The 14,236-nt window shown below is 38.2% G+C and overlaps 1 non-coding gene across 1 annotated transcript; it reads left to right on the forward strand.

Moving 5' to 3' along the window:
• The first annotated feature begins 14,129 nt into the window (after positions 1 to 14,129).
• On the forward strand, positions 14,130 to 14,236 carry LOC112174984. The gene has a single exon (XR_002926284.1). It is a non-coding gene; the product is annotated as a small nucleolar RNA R71 (small nucleolar RNA).

A 14,236-nucleotide genomic window follows, 5' to 3' on the forward strand; every position in this document is an offset into this window, starting at 1 on the left:
AAATCAAGGGGAGGATGTTAAGGATAAAGCCATGGAGAGATTTAAGGGAGAAAAAGTCCAAAATGAGTCCGGATATATTGTCTAGGTTCATGCCTAGATATTTGGCCGAAAATTGTGAATAAAATCAAATTAAATCTTGGGAAAATCAGCAACAAAATATTAGGGATTGATTTTGGAGCTTTTTAATTGGTTGGATGACATAGCAGAGCTGACGTGGCGTTATCTGATTGGCTAATGCTATGTGGATCATTCTTGAAGACTTGGAGACTAAGTTGCCATCCTCCTATAAATAGGAGCATTCTACACACCAAAGACCACATCACAACACCATCACACCACAAAACACCTCTCTCCATTAGAAAATAAACATTAGAAAAATTCTCTCCATTCTCTAGTCTTCAGAAGCTCCGCGTCTGAACCAAGGAGGAGAAGAAGTCATGCAATACATCAAGATCCTAACCGCCATCCACCCTTGTGTCGTAAGATTGCTTGCTTTCAAGGATTTTCAAGTTCTTCGTCTCAAGGCCATGTCATCCATCTTTCATGGTGTATTTCAAACTTTCTTTTCTTTTCCTTTGTTTGATTCGTAGAGTTATGAATTCTAGTTAACATGACGTTAAGGGCAAAGTTTAAGCCCATTCTTATGTTTTGAAATAAAGTTGTGATTTCTTTATGTTGATTTATATGTTGCTTATGTGAGATTGCTTGATTGATTTTGGATTACATAAAACTTTTATATGTATGTGTTCTTTGGTGGCCAACTTAGGATGTATGCATGTAATTGGAGCTAATTTAAGTAGTGAAGGCTTTGAACAAAAGTCGAAATCAATTCAAGAGGATTGCAAATAGGTGAACTTATTCGTAACTAGGTTGTGCACTTTGGTTGACATCCTTTCTTTGTTCTTAATGCGTTGAATGTGTTCTTGATTAGCTAGCTTTCTAAACTATGATTGCATGTTCAATAGGATTGATTTAGGTGCTTTCACTTAGATTAATTATTCAAGGAAAGTAAAAAATGGGAAATCGTTTGCTTTCTAACGTTTCACATGGTCAACTTCTTTCTCATGACATAGATAATCAACTATAGGAATTGTGATTGGATTTCATTCATATGATTGTGGTTTTTGATATTTGTTACTTGCGTTCCACCCTTGTATATGTGTTTTTATATTTTCTTTCTTTTATTTATTTTTATTTTCAAAACTCTAATTCTCAAATCCCCCTTTTATTTAGTTATTTGTATATATTTTGTAAATATTATATTTTGTATTTATTTTAATTCTTTATTTGTCTTACAATGACAGGTGTACCCTCAATCCCCAGAATAGAACGATCCCTATTTACTATATACTAACGATGACATCTTATAGGGTTAAATTATACGCTTACTTTTAGCGTATCAATTAGTGGTCATTCCTGAGTGGATAATTACATATATATATATATATATATATACGTGATTATATATGGAATGGTGTGACATTGAGGTGTGTGTGGAATTGTGATAACTTGTTATGATATGATATTGTTTGTGCAATTGCCATGATTATTTGTGATAATGATGATTGATGAATGTTTGTGATAATCATGTTGACCTTGTGAGTTAAATAGAAAGTAGAGAATGTAGGGTTCCGAGGACCAAATGGTCTAAGGTTCTTCGGTTTAATGATAACCGGAGTGTATGTGTTCTGAGGACAGGGGAAAGGTCCAAAGTTCGACGGTTAAATGTTAACCGAAGTATATTGTTCTGAGGACAGGGAGGTCCAAAGTTCGAGGGTTATTAAGTTAACCTGGGAATATGTTGTTACTTGAACCTAGGCCAAGGTGACAGGTACGACGTAGTTAGAGCTCTAACGTGTTGTGGGATGGGACCAAAGTGGTGATATTTGTGGTTAGGAGATTGTGGGAATGTATTCCTTATTGTTTTCCCGTGAGTTGGTTTGACGTTTTCTTTGTGGATGTTGAGATTGTTGATTGTTTACTTGAGTTAAAAGAATTGTGATTTAATAAATCAACCGTTCATTTCTTGTTTACTCATACGAGCTTTCAGAAAGCTTACCGGGTTTTGTGTTGTTGCAATCCCGGTACACTATTCAAACGGTGTAGCAGATAATCCTGCAGGTCAGGAGAATCAGGGGGTGATCGAGCTGCATAGGGCAGCAATGTTGAGTTCAGCACTTAGTCTATTTTGGTGTGTTTTGTAGACTCTTTTGAGCATAACATTTTATTTAAGTCGGTGTTGTAATAATTGACTTGAGAGATAGTTGCTACGAGGTTTGTGATTTGGTTTATAAAAAAAAAAATTTCAGGACGTTATTTGTTTTAGTTGTATTCATGTTTCGGATTTGAATTTATTATTTAAAATTCGGGGCGTGACACATTATGCCTTCACAACTGTCTTTGGAAAATAAAATAAATAAATAAAGCAGATCAGTCATAATCTAGAGCATCCATTGAGTGGGCAAGTTCCTTGTTGCCATTGAAGTCTACAATTGTGAGGTTGACGTCTAGGTCATGGCCTCCTTCTTTCATATAGTGAGCCTCTTATTCTTTAGACTCCCTATACCTCTTGTAAGTGGCTGCTACTCTGTTTCTTGCTTGGCAGTTCTTGTACCAATGCTCAATAACTCCACACCTATAGCATGGTCCATTGCCAACTCTTTCCTTTTTGACTGAAGGATTCTTAGGTGCCTTTTGCACCTTGTTTCCATGACCACTAGGGCCAGCACCACCATCTCTGCGCCATATATTGGGAGGGCATCCACGACCGCTATGTACCTTTCCACGTGATCCATTGTTTCCACGTGGGGGATCAGCACGTCCAACCCCCTTTGCATTGGGGTTCTTTCCACCTTTCACTTTGCCATAATTAGCCTCGAGAATTTTCTTTGTCCCAATGGGCCTGACATTGTTGTTCAAAAGAACCTCATTATGCCTCTCAGACACTTGTAGTAGGTTGATCAGCTTATTGAAGGTTGTGATTCTTTTGCTGTCATACTCCAGCCTATACTGGTTCGCTAGTATAAGTGCTAAAGTAGGAAAAATGGAAATAGTCTTTTAGATCATATCATCTTCTGTGAGTTCCTTTCCACAGAAATTGAGATGTGCCTTTAGACGCAACATGTCCTTGTTGAAGTCATTGACCCTTTTGTAGTCAAGCAAGCGGATTTCATTCCACTGAACGGTAAGTTCTGGGAGCAAAATGTCATGAATGCTGCCAAAACATCCCTTAAGGGCATCCCATAGTTCTTTGGATGTCTTCAACTGAAGGTACTTCCAGCGTAGGCTAGGATCAATATGTCTCCTTAGAAACATTAAGGCACTTGCTTTCACCTTGTTAGACGGTCCATCGTCTTTGGGGTCGGTGGGAGTTTGGATGGTGGCAGTGTAATCTTTTGCCACAAAAGCGGTTTCCACATCAGAAACCCAACGATGGTACTTAAGTCCTGTTGAGTCCAAAATATCAAATCCAGGTCGAGTTGGATCAGCCATCTACATAAACAAGAGAGAAGATATATAAATTACGCAGTCATAAAGACATCCACGTGAATTATTTTCCAAGGATATGAATTAGATTTCAAGACCAAGATTCGTAATGGTCACATTTTTTCGATGCTATGTGAAAAATACTTTATTACCATAATTCTGTATTTATAATGCGCATAAATTTTCATTATCAGGGTAAAACTTAATTTATAAATAACTTGGTTTCGAGAAAATGAAACGATCCTAGCACACGCGCGTGTTGATGCAGGAGTGCGTAGCGATGTTTTTTTTTTTTTTTTGGCCTTCTGCTGGGCCTATTGATTTGGTGGGCTGAGAAAATTGCACGAAGGTGGGCAGGAGGACAGACGTGGGCCAAGGCTGTCGTTGGCTGATAAAAGCGCGAGTTGCTTGGTCCTTGACAGACGAGCAAGGTAAACTGTGGAGGATGCAGGGCGAGTACCGGACACACGCTGGGGCTGAGAAGCTACGTCGCTCTGATGCTGGTGTGCCGCGCAGGGAACAAGACTGTTGCAACATGTGGGTTGGGTCAGAAAGGCGGCCCTGCTTGAGCTAATGAGCTGATGCAAATCTGGTGGGTGATACGTGCAAAAGCAATCGCCAATTTAAACCCTGAAAATGTCGAGCGTTAGTATAGGATAAGCAGGGATCGTTCAAGCCGGGGATTGAGGGTGCTAACATGTGAGAAACAAATTAAAGAATAGAATATACAAATTTTACGAAATTATAATTTTTACAAGTACAAGCATGCATAAAATTAGAACAAACAAAAGTTAGAGAACAATCTTACATTCATACGAATTAGAAAACAAAGAATGAGAGAAAAACAAAATATACAAGTATATATATAGACATAGAATTCGAAAGAAACAAAGAAAACCAAGTTAGAATGGGTTTAGAAATCCTACTCCTACTTAAATACATTTTACAAATCCATATCACATTAGAAATCCATATACAACAAGGATTAAGTTTACTTAATTAATAAGAAAACAAATTATTGACTAAGTCAAACACAAAATACTAAGTCAAAACTAACTCTAACTACTTTCCCTAAAATTTAGGAACCTATCCCTTAAATTAAGGAGACCTAACAAACTCATAACAAACTCCTAAAAAACACTAAAACTAAAACAAACACATATTTACTATTCACGGAGACACTATTCACGAATTAAAAACATTTATTTTTTTTATTTATTATTTTTATTTAACTAGGTTAACATGCTACCTAAAAATCTAAGTTAATTTTATTTATTTACACAAACAAGAAAACATAAAGATGGGGGGTTTTTTGAAGATTGAAAACATAAATTTTCAGAAAATAAACAAAGATTGAAAACGTTTTTATTTACATAGGTGGGAAAAGAAGAATTTTTTGAAGAACAATTTTTCAAGAACTAATCAAGAACAATCCATTCATGCAATCTTTAATCTTTTAGTTACCATGAAACGATATCAACCAAGAAACAAAGTTACAAGCGCCCAATGTCCCTTATATGACTTCCCTTTACACAATTGAGTAGAACAAGCGCCTAAACAATATACTTCAAATGCAGGTATCACACAATCAAAGCAACTCATGATCTCATGCATTCGAATCATTAAGCACAAGTGAAAGTTTAGTCAATAAACATGCAAATTCAAGTACTCAAAGCAAGTCTTTTCATTACATGCATAATCTGATCTCGACCTTTGTACAAAGCCTTTACTACTTTAACGAACTAGGATCAACAAGCGTTCACCTAATTACTAGCTCCAATTACATGCAATCATCCTAAGTTGCGCACCCAAAGAACAAGAACACATAAAAGTTTTCCATAAAACAAAACCAGATTATCATTCCATATTTCGGCAACAAATAAAGATCAAACACGCATAAACCAATCAATCATTGAAAAGAACATCAAAATCGCATTCAAAAATCAGATTGTTAACTCATAGTTTCGGTTTCACTCTTAAAAGAATCAAAACAGAAAATTACAACTACAAGCATACTAAACCGTGAAGAAAACATAGGGAAGATGGTATGAACAACCCTTGACTACGTCCCAAGGTCCAAAGCAGATCCAAGGCAGCAACACAAGGTAGAATTCACGGCTAGGATGGAGGATGGCACGGCTAGGAACTTGTAGATGCAAAAACCTGAAACTCAAGAGCAAACCGGTGAGAAACGAAATTGTGGAGAATAATGTGTCAACCCTGAACGTCTAATACACAAGGTATATATAGTAGAACGTCTCAAGGCACTTCCAATTCGTTTCTACTTGGTTTCTCTTAGTTCGTGTTGATTTAGGACTTCTTTCTCTCAAAACAGATTTCCGGCAGGATTGACCTCAGTCCACTAAAACGGCCATAACTTTCTCTAGAAAATAGCTATTGATGAGCTGTAAAAAGCTCTGGAAACTAGACATCTGTAGCTTTCCAACCATATAAAGATCATAATTTTCTGAGATCTGAGCGATTTTTGACACTCCGTTGAAGTTGACTGATCTGCACAGGCAGATTTCCGAATCTGTAATGGATTTGACTTTTAATGCACAAGTTGAGTCCAATTGGATTTCCCTTTGCATCACATGCCTCTCACATGTCTTCCACGCCTATTCTGAAGTAGAAACGTCAAGAACTTGATAGAACCTTCAAGAACCCTCAAGAAATTCCAATCCTTACTCAACAAGAAGTCCAAATTCCACATTGCTTTGAAATCCGAATTCCTTGTTGCTTTCTCTTCCATGTGCACGGCATATGATCTTCTTGAGACTTCTAGATGCTTCTTGTACATTCCATAGCTCTCCTAGTATGAGTAGAACTCCATATGCAAGTAGGTTTCCTAGTTGAATACAAACTTCTTTTCTGCGATTCTTCTACACTCTTCCGGAACCTTCTTGAGTAATCCTTATCCAACAGGGACTCCTTGTCACACTAGGATTCCTTATCTGAGTAGAATTGGGTCTCCCTATTCAAGTAGAACTTCTAATTTCCGCGACTTAAGAGTTTGAATCCAAGTCAGCTTCTGATTCCTACTCCAACTAGGATTCCTTTTCCTAGTCAAACTGGGAAAACTTCCATTTCTTCATTTCTTTCCATTTCTGCGCCACTTGTGCCTTCCTTAGCCATTTTTGGACTTTGAGACTCCATTTTCACCTGTAAAACACTAACTAAGTTAAATTGATCAAGATAAAGGAAATAACTTAGCAAAATATAGGGTTTAAACATTATAAACGTCGCATTTTATGCTCCTATCAAATTCCCCCACACTTAGCTTTTGCTAGTCCCTTAGCAAAATCAACATAACAAACCAAAAAGACTACAAAACAAAACAAAGAAACTAACGAAAATTCAAACTAAGTATAGAAAACGAAAACACAAAGACACAAAGACTCAAAAACGTAAAACACTTAGAAGACTCAAAACGAAAATCAAAACCAGAAACAAAGACCAAGACGTTAACAACACAAATGACTTCTACGCCCTTTAACATATTGTCTCAGAAATCTCATACTTTCAAGTCACCAAGATTAGCACTTAACCAAGCATCACATCATCAAGATATTCAAGAGTTAATTACAAGATATAATTCACATATAAGCATGTAAGACTTGGGGGTAAACAATGGTGGTGGTTTCTTTAACATATTTCAAATAAATCATGATTCAAACCTCACATGGATATATCACTCTTTCTTCTCTCAGATTCAAGGCTCATGCTTAAAAGCTTATCACTCAAGTATATGTGAAAGAATAACAAGTAAATCACATATGTATAAGAAACGAAAGCACATATATTCATTTTTTAAAGATCTCATGAAAGATATCAACTACTTGCACAGATGAACCCAAGCCATAAGTTCAACAGTCATAACTCATCTCCACAGATCAAAGGCTGTCCCATCTTAAGGATCAAAGAGGTCTTACAATTTAAGGTTGTAATGGGGCCAAGGCTTAAGGTTAAAAGAAACGAAGGGATAGGGAAATCATAAAGTATCCTAAAAACCTAGTAGAGCACTTGTAGATGTAGAGAGACCATATTTCGAATCCACCAAAGCATGTAGACGCCAAGTCCTCCCTCAAAGGCTTATAAAAGGGCCAAGTACCATTATGTTGGGCCCAAACTTCATTCTAACCTTCTTTTGAACAAGTCAATTGGACAAAGACCAAATTTTTCAACAATGGGCCTTCAATTTAAAACAACTCCAAATCCACTAAGTATAGGGGACTAAAATCCATAAACATATACAATACTTCATATTTTTTTCCTTTAATTGCCGAAATATTATTTTCTTGATAATTTTTTACGATTTCATTCTTTTTTTTTTTTTTTTTTCGGCAATAACATACAAAGATTACATATGGACAAGTCTACCCCCACACTTGAACTTCTTCATGTCTTCAAAAGTCTTCCTTGACGCCAAAACTCCAAGCAAAGTCTCAAAAATATGCTCCACTAAGTCTTTAGAACAAAGGGTAAAGATATAACTATACTAAGGTTAAGGGTTAAGGAATTTTAAGGGTGATGAAAGAAAAGGCTCAATGTAGGTTCAAAATGGTTAAACTAGGGGAGTCCCACGACGGGCACAAATAGGGACACAGGCTTTATTTGGCTATGGTGGTAACATCCTAAGTAAGTACCTTTATCCTCTCCAGAATCAGGGCCATATATTGATCATAAACGTCTCAACAAGCACAAAAGTGAATTCTAGCATTCTCTAGTCCATCAAACTTAATCTATGGCAAGTAATCAATCAAGATGAAAGAATAATGAGATCAACAAAATCATCGCCAAGAAAATAAGAGTATAATTCATTTTTTCATTAATCACTCACAAAGAAAGGGCACATGGCTCAAATTCTCACAAGGGTTATTATGAATCATAACTTGTCTTCCACATGTTCATATTCTGTACCATAGTTACGCACATACCATATCTACTACACATTCATATGCTTTTCATAAATCATAATTAACCAAAGAATATCATCAAACATTATCTCAATCTTGTGATCCTCTTTTAGCCTTAATTTCAGAGATATAAGCTCATCCTAGACAGTTAAAAGGGCATCCTAAGACTCAATCACAAAACAACACAAAAACAACATATAAATGACGCAACAAACATGACAAAAACGTTTGGAACTTAGGGATATTTCCCTTCTCCTTTCGGTAACTCCTTTGGAACATGACCAGGTGAAGAGAGGAACGATTTTGGCGGAGCTCAGCTCACTTGTTTAGCAGGGGACGAGACCCTTTGCTAGCACTTCTCATATCCAAACTAGACCTTAGACATCACATCCCATTGGATGCGCCTACGATGAAGAAGATATTTACCCAAAAATCATTTTGACTCTAACAATAAACAAACAAGCAAAACACATAAGTATAAAACCGAAATAGTAAACACAAAACTTAAAACAAAAGTTAACGCAAATTTTTTATTTTTCTGATTTTTCCGTTTTTTTATTTTGTTTTCTTTTTATAACCACAAAACTAGCTCCTAAAACAAAGTGAAACGTTAAACCCTTCCCCCACACTTAAATCATGCATTGTCCTCAATGTATAAACAAGTATAAAGCATACAAAGCATCAATCAAGCATGGCATAAGAGTTAACGCAAAGAAACCTAAAACAAAGACAAAGTTCTCGAAAATAAAAGAGAAGGGAAGAGTTCAAGAATGCAAATCTGCGTTGATGGCTCCTCCACAGCTACGGATGAAATGGGTTGCCTCCCATGCAGCGCTTAATGTTTAAAGTCTTTCAGCCTAGACTTGCACCTTCATTTACTCTTCTGGTTGTGGCGCCTCTTGGAGGGGTACATCCTCCACATTATGCTCCACAAACGCCTCATAGTAAGGCTTAAGACGATGTCCATTCACTTTGAATTCCGCTCCAGTTATATGACTCTTTATCTGTATAGCACCATGAGGAAAGACATTAGTAACTATAAAAGGACCAACCCATCTAGAACGTAACTTACCAGGAAAAAGTCTCAATCTAGAATGAAATAAAAGAACTTTTTGACCAATTACAAAGGTCTTTCCACGAATCATCTTATCATGAAAAGCCTTTGTCTTTTCCTTGTAAATCCGTGCACTATCATAGGCATCATTCCGAATTTCCTCAAGCTCATTGAGTTGCAATTTCCTATGAAGTCCAGCTTCATCCAATTCCATGTTGAATGTCTTGATTGCCCACCAAGCTCGATGCTCCAACTCCACAGGTAAGTGACACGGTTTCCCATACACCAAACGAAATGGTGACATCCCAATTGGTGTCTTGAAAGCCGTCCTATATGCCCAAAGAGCATCCTCCAAACGTTGGCTCCAATCCTTCCTTGAAGGACCCACGGTTTTCTCAAGTATCCTCTTGATCTCCCTATTTGAAACTTCTGCTTGTCCACTTGTTTGAGGATGATAAGGCGTTGAAACCTTATGGGTCACATGATACTTCCTAAGCAACGCTTCAATGGTCTTGTTGCAAAAGTGAGAACCTCCATCACTAATGAGTGCTCTAGGCATGCCAAACCTACTAAAAATATTAGACTTTATAAACTCTGCAACAACCTTAGAATCATTAGTCCTGGTGGCTTTCGCTTCCACCCACTTAGAAACATAATCAACAGCCAAGAGAATATAAAGGAACCCATTAGATGAAGGAAAAGGACCCATGAAATCTATACCCCAAACATCAAAGATTTCGACTATTATAACAGGAGTTAAAGGCATTTGATCTCTAGGTCCTAAATTACCAGTTCTTTGGCACCTATCACATGTCATACAAAAATTATATGCATCTTTAAATATAGTAGGCCAATAAAAACCACATTCCAACACCTTCCTAGCAGTTCTATCCGAGCCAAAGTGACCACCACATTGTTTAGAATGACAAAACTCAAGAATAGCTTTTTGTTCATTATTAGGCACACATCTCCTTATCAATTTATCAGAACAATATTTCCACAAGTAAGGATCATCCCAAACATATTGTCTAGCTAAAAACTTAAGTCTATCACGTTGAACACTTAGCATATTACTAGGGAACGTTTTGGACACCAAATAATTAACAATATCTGCATACCAAGGCTCACTTACCTGGATTCCGAAGAGTTGTTCATCCGGAAACATCTCCACTAAGGGTATGGCGTCCTCTTCACTCACTAGCCTACTCAAGTGATCTGCCACAACGTTGTCAGAGCCCTTCTTGTCCTTGATTTCAACGTCAAACTCTTGAAGCAAGAGTATCCAACGAATTAGCCGTGGTTTTGCCTCCTTCTTGGACATTAGGTACCTTAAAGCTGCATGATCAGAATAAATAATAACTTTAGTACCCAATAAATAAGATCGAAATTTCTCTAAGGCAAAAACAACAGCTAAAAGTTCTTTTTCAGTTGTAGAGTAATTGAGTTGAGCATCATTAAGGGTCCTAGAAGCATAGTAGATGGCGTGGGGCTTCTTGTCCCTTCTTTGTCCTAGCACGGCCCCAATGGCATAATCTGAGGCGTCACACATGATCTCAAAGGGTAGAGACCAATCTGGTGGAAGCATAATTGGTGCAGACGTTAGAAGCTCCTTCAAAGTGTTGAATGCCTTCTTGCAATCCTCATCAAACTCAAACGCCACTTTCTTTTGAAGTAGACGACATAGGGGCCTAGAAATCTTGGAGAAGTCCTTGATAAAGCGCCTGTAGAAACCTGCATGTCCAAGAAAAGAACGGACCTCCCTCACACTTGTGGGGTATGGTAAGTATCTAACAAGATCTACTTTAGCTTTATCTACTTCAATTCCACGTTTAGAGATAATATGCCCTAAAACTATTCCTTGTTTAACCATAAAGTGACATTTTTCCCAATTTAAAACAAGGTTAGTTTCTTCACAACGTACAAGTATCAATTCTAAGTTACTTAAGCAATTTTCGAAATCTTTACCAAAGACAGAAAAGTCATCCATAAAAACTTCAATAATTTTCTCAATAAAATCAGAAAAGATACTTACCATGCACCTTTGAAACGTACCTGGGGCGTTGCATAGTCCGAATGGCATTCTTCTGTAGGCAAACGTTCCAAAAGGACAAGTGAAGGTCGTTTTCTCTTGATCCTCATGAGCAATGGCGATTTGATTGTAACCAGAATATCCATCCAAGAAGCAATAAAACTCATGGCCAGCTAACCTCTCAAGCATCTGATCAATGAATGGCAAAGGGAAGTGATCCTTCCTAGTAGTGGCGTTGAGCTTCCTATAGTCAATACAAACTCGATGTCCAGTCACAGTTCTCTGAGGCACTAACTCATTCTCTGCATTCTTCACAACAGTTATTCCAGACTTCTTTGGCACAACTTGAACTGGTGAAACCCACTTAGAATCTGAAATAGGGTATATGACGCCACAATCAAGAAGCTTGATGACTTCTTTCTTCACAACTTCCATCATGGGTGGATTCAATCGTCTTTGAGCCTCCCTAGTTGGCTTAGCTCCCTCCTCAAGCAAAATCCTATGGACACAGGTGGTAGGGCTAATTCCCTTGATATCTGCCAAGGTCCAACCAATTGCAGTTTTGTGTCTCTTAAGCATCTCCACAAGTTTGTCCTCTTGAGTTGGCGTCAAGGATGATGAAATGATTACAGGCAATGTCTCTTTATCTCCCAAATAAACATACTTCAAATGATCTGGCAATGGCTTTAGTTCTAGGGTAGGTGCCTGGATCACTGAAGGTAAAGGTTTATTAGTAGAGATGGAAAGTGAAAAAGAAGGACTTGACCTACCTACATAGGACGTTGCCTCAAGAGAAGCAACGTTTTCTAGGTGGATAGATTCATAAGAATCCGTGAGCTCTTCCTTAGGTATGGTGACGCCATTTTCAAGAATGCCAACGCCACTTGCAATGGTTGAAGCCATGGCATCATCCTCCATAATCTCCATGAATTTCTGCGCAAGTTCATCAAGTATATCAATAGAAAAACATGATTGAAAATCACTTAGGGGATACCTCATAGCTTCAAAAATGTTGAAGCCAACAACTTCTCCATCGAATTCCATTGACAAGGTGCCAGAATACACATCAATTTTAGTCCTAGCCGTCCTCATGAAGGGACGACCTAGCAAAAGTGGCGTTGACTTGGGAGAAGGCTCCTCCATCTCTAGGACGTAAAAATCAGCTGGGAAGATTAACTCACCCACCTGCACAAGTACATCCTCAACTAACCCCTTAGGGTATGCATTAGATCGATCTGCCAATTGAATAATAACATTATCATGTTTAAGTTCACCTAGACCTAGAGATGCATAAACAGAATATGGCATAACATTTATAGACGCACCTAAGTCTAGCATGGCATTTTCAAATCTAGTGGTTCCAATAACACAAGGGATAGAAAAACTCCCTGGATCCTTACACTTGTCAGGCATTTTGCGTTGAAGCACAGCTGAGACGTTCTCACTTACCTTCACCACTTCTCTCTCACGGTTTTGTCTCCTTGTGGTGCAAAGTTCCTTCAAAAATTTTGCATACTTAGGAATTTGCTTAATGGCCTCAAGGAGAGGAATGTTGATTTGCACTTTCTTAAAAGTTTCCAAGATGGCCTTTTCGGCTTCATCCTTCTTGGACTTAGCATATCTGCTTGGGAAAGGCAAAGGAGAAGAAGATGGATTAGTAATAACCGAATTGAAAGAGTTAGAAACTTGTCCTTTAGGTTTCGGTTCTGCAGTAGGAGGTGTCACATGAGCCTTAGACGTTGCAGGGTCCTCCTCCTCCTCTAATGTTGACGTTGAAACCTTCTTAGGAGGCTTTGGAGGGTCTACAAGGGTCTTACCACTCCTTGTAGTGACGACCTTTGCTTGCTCAAAGTGAGGATTAGGGATGGTACCACTTGGTAATTTTCCTTGCTCATGAAACTTACCCATAAACTCCACAACTTGACTCATTTGCTTCTTCATCTCATTCACATCCGTGGATATGGCATTGATCTGATTCCCATGATGAGTTTGACCTGCAATTAAAGCTTGAGTAGATTTGGTTAGAGTTCGGATCAATTCATCATTAGAAGAAGAAGAAGAAGCATTTGAATTATAATTCGAATTGAAAGGAGTAGGGTTAGGAGGTTGAGGCTTTTGATAAAAGCCTTGAGGACGTTGTTGGAACCCTTGAGGTGCACTTTGAACGTTGTCATTGTCCTTCCAACGAAAATTGGGGTGATCCCTCCATCCAGGATTGTAGGTATTCGAGTAAGGATCATTCCTAGGATGTTGGTACCCTTGTTGGAAACCTATGGCGTTAACACCTTCCTGTCCTCCACTTTCCATGAGTTGAGGGCATTGATCAGACACATGCCCTTGCATTGAGCAAACTCCACACACCATAACTTGTCCATGCGCTCCCTGAGACACAAGAGAAGTAAGTTTGTTAATTTTATCCTCCAATTGAGCTAAAGTACTTACCTCATGGACCCTTTCACGTGTGGTGGTGGATTTGGGCCTAGAGCTTCCATATTGTTGTTGATTCAAGGCCCTATTCTCAATCAGAACCATTCCAGCCGCAGGTTCCTTGTCAACAAACGATCCACCAGAAGCTGCATCTAGCATGTCTCTTTCCAAGTTGGTGAGCCCATCATAAAAACAAGTGAGCAAGGTCTCATCCTTCATGCCATGTTGAGGGCATTGAGTGGTGAGAGACTTGAACCTCTCATAGTAATCTGCGTAGGACTCATCTTGCCCTTGTTGAATTCCACTTATCTTCTTCCTAAGCAT

The sequence above is a fragment of the Rosa chinensis genome, chromosome 6 (genome assembly GCF_002994745.2).
Source record: "Rosa chinensis cultivar Old Blush chromosome 6, RchiOBHm-V2, whole genome shotgun sequence".
NCBI classification, from domain to species: Eukaryota; Viridiplantae; Streptophyta; class Magnoliopsida; order Rosales; family Rosaceae; genus Rosa; species Rosa chinensis.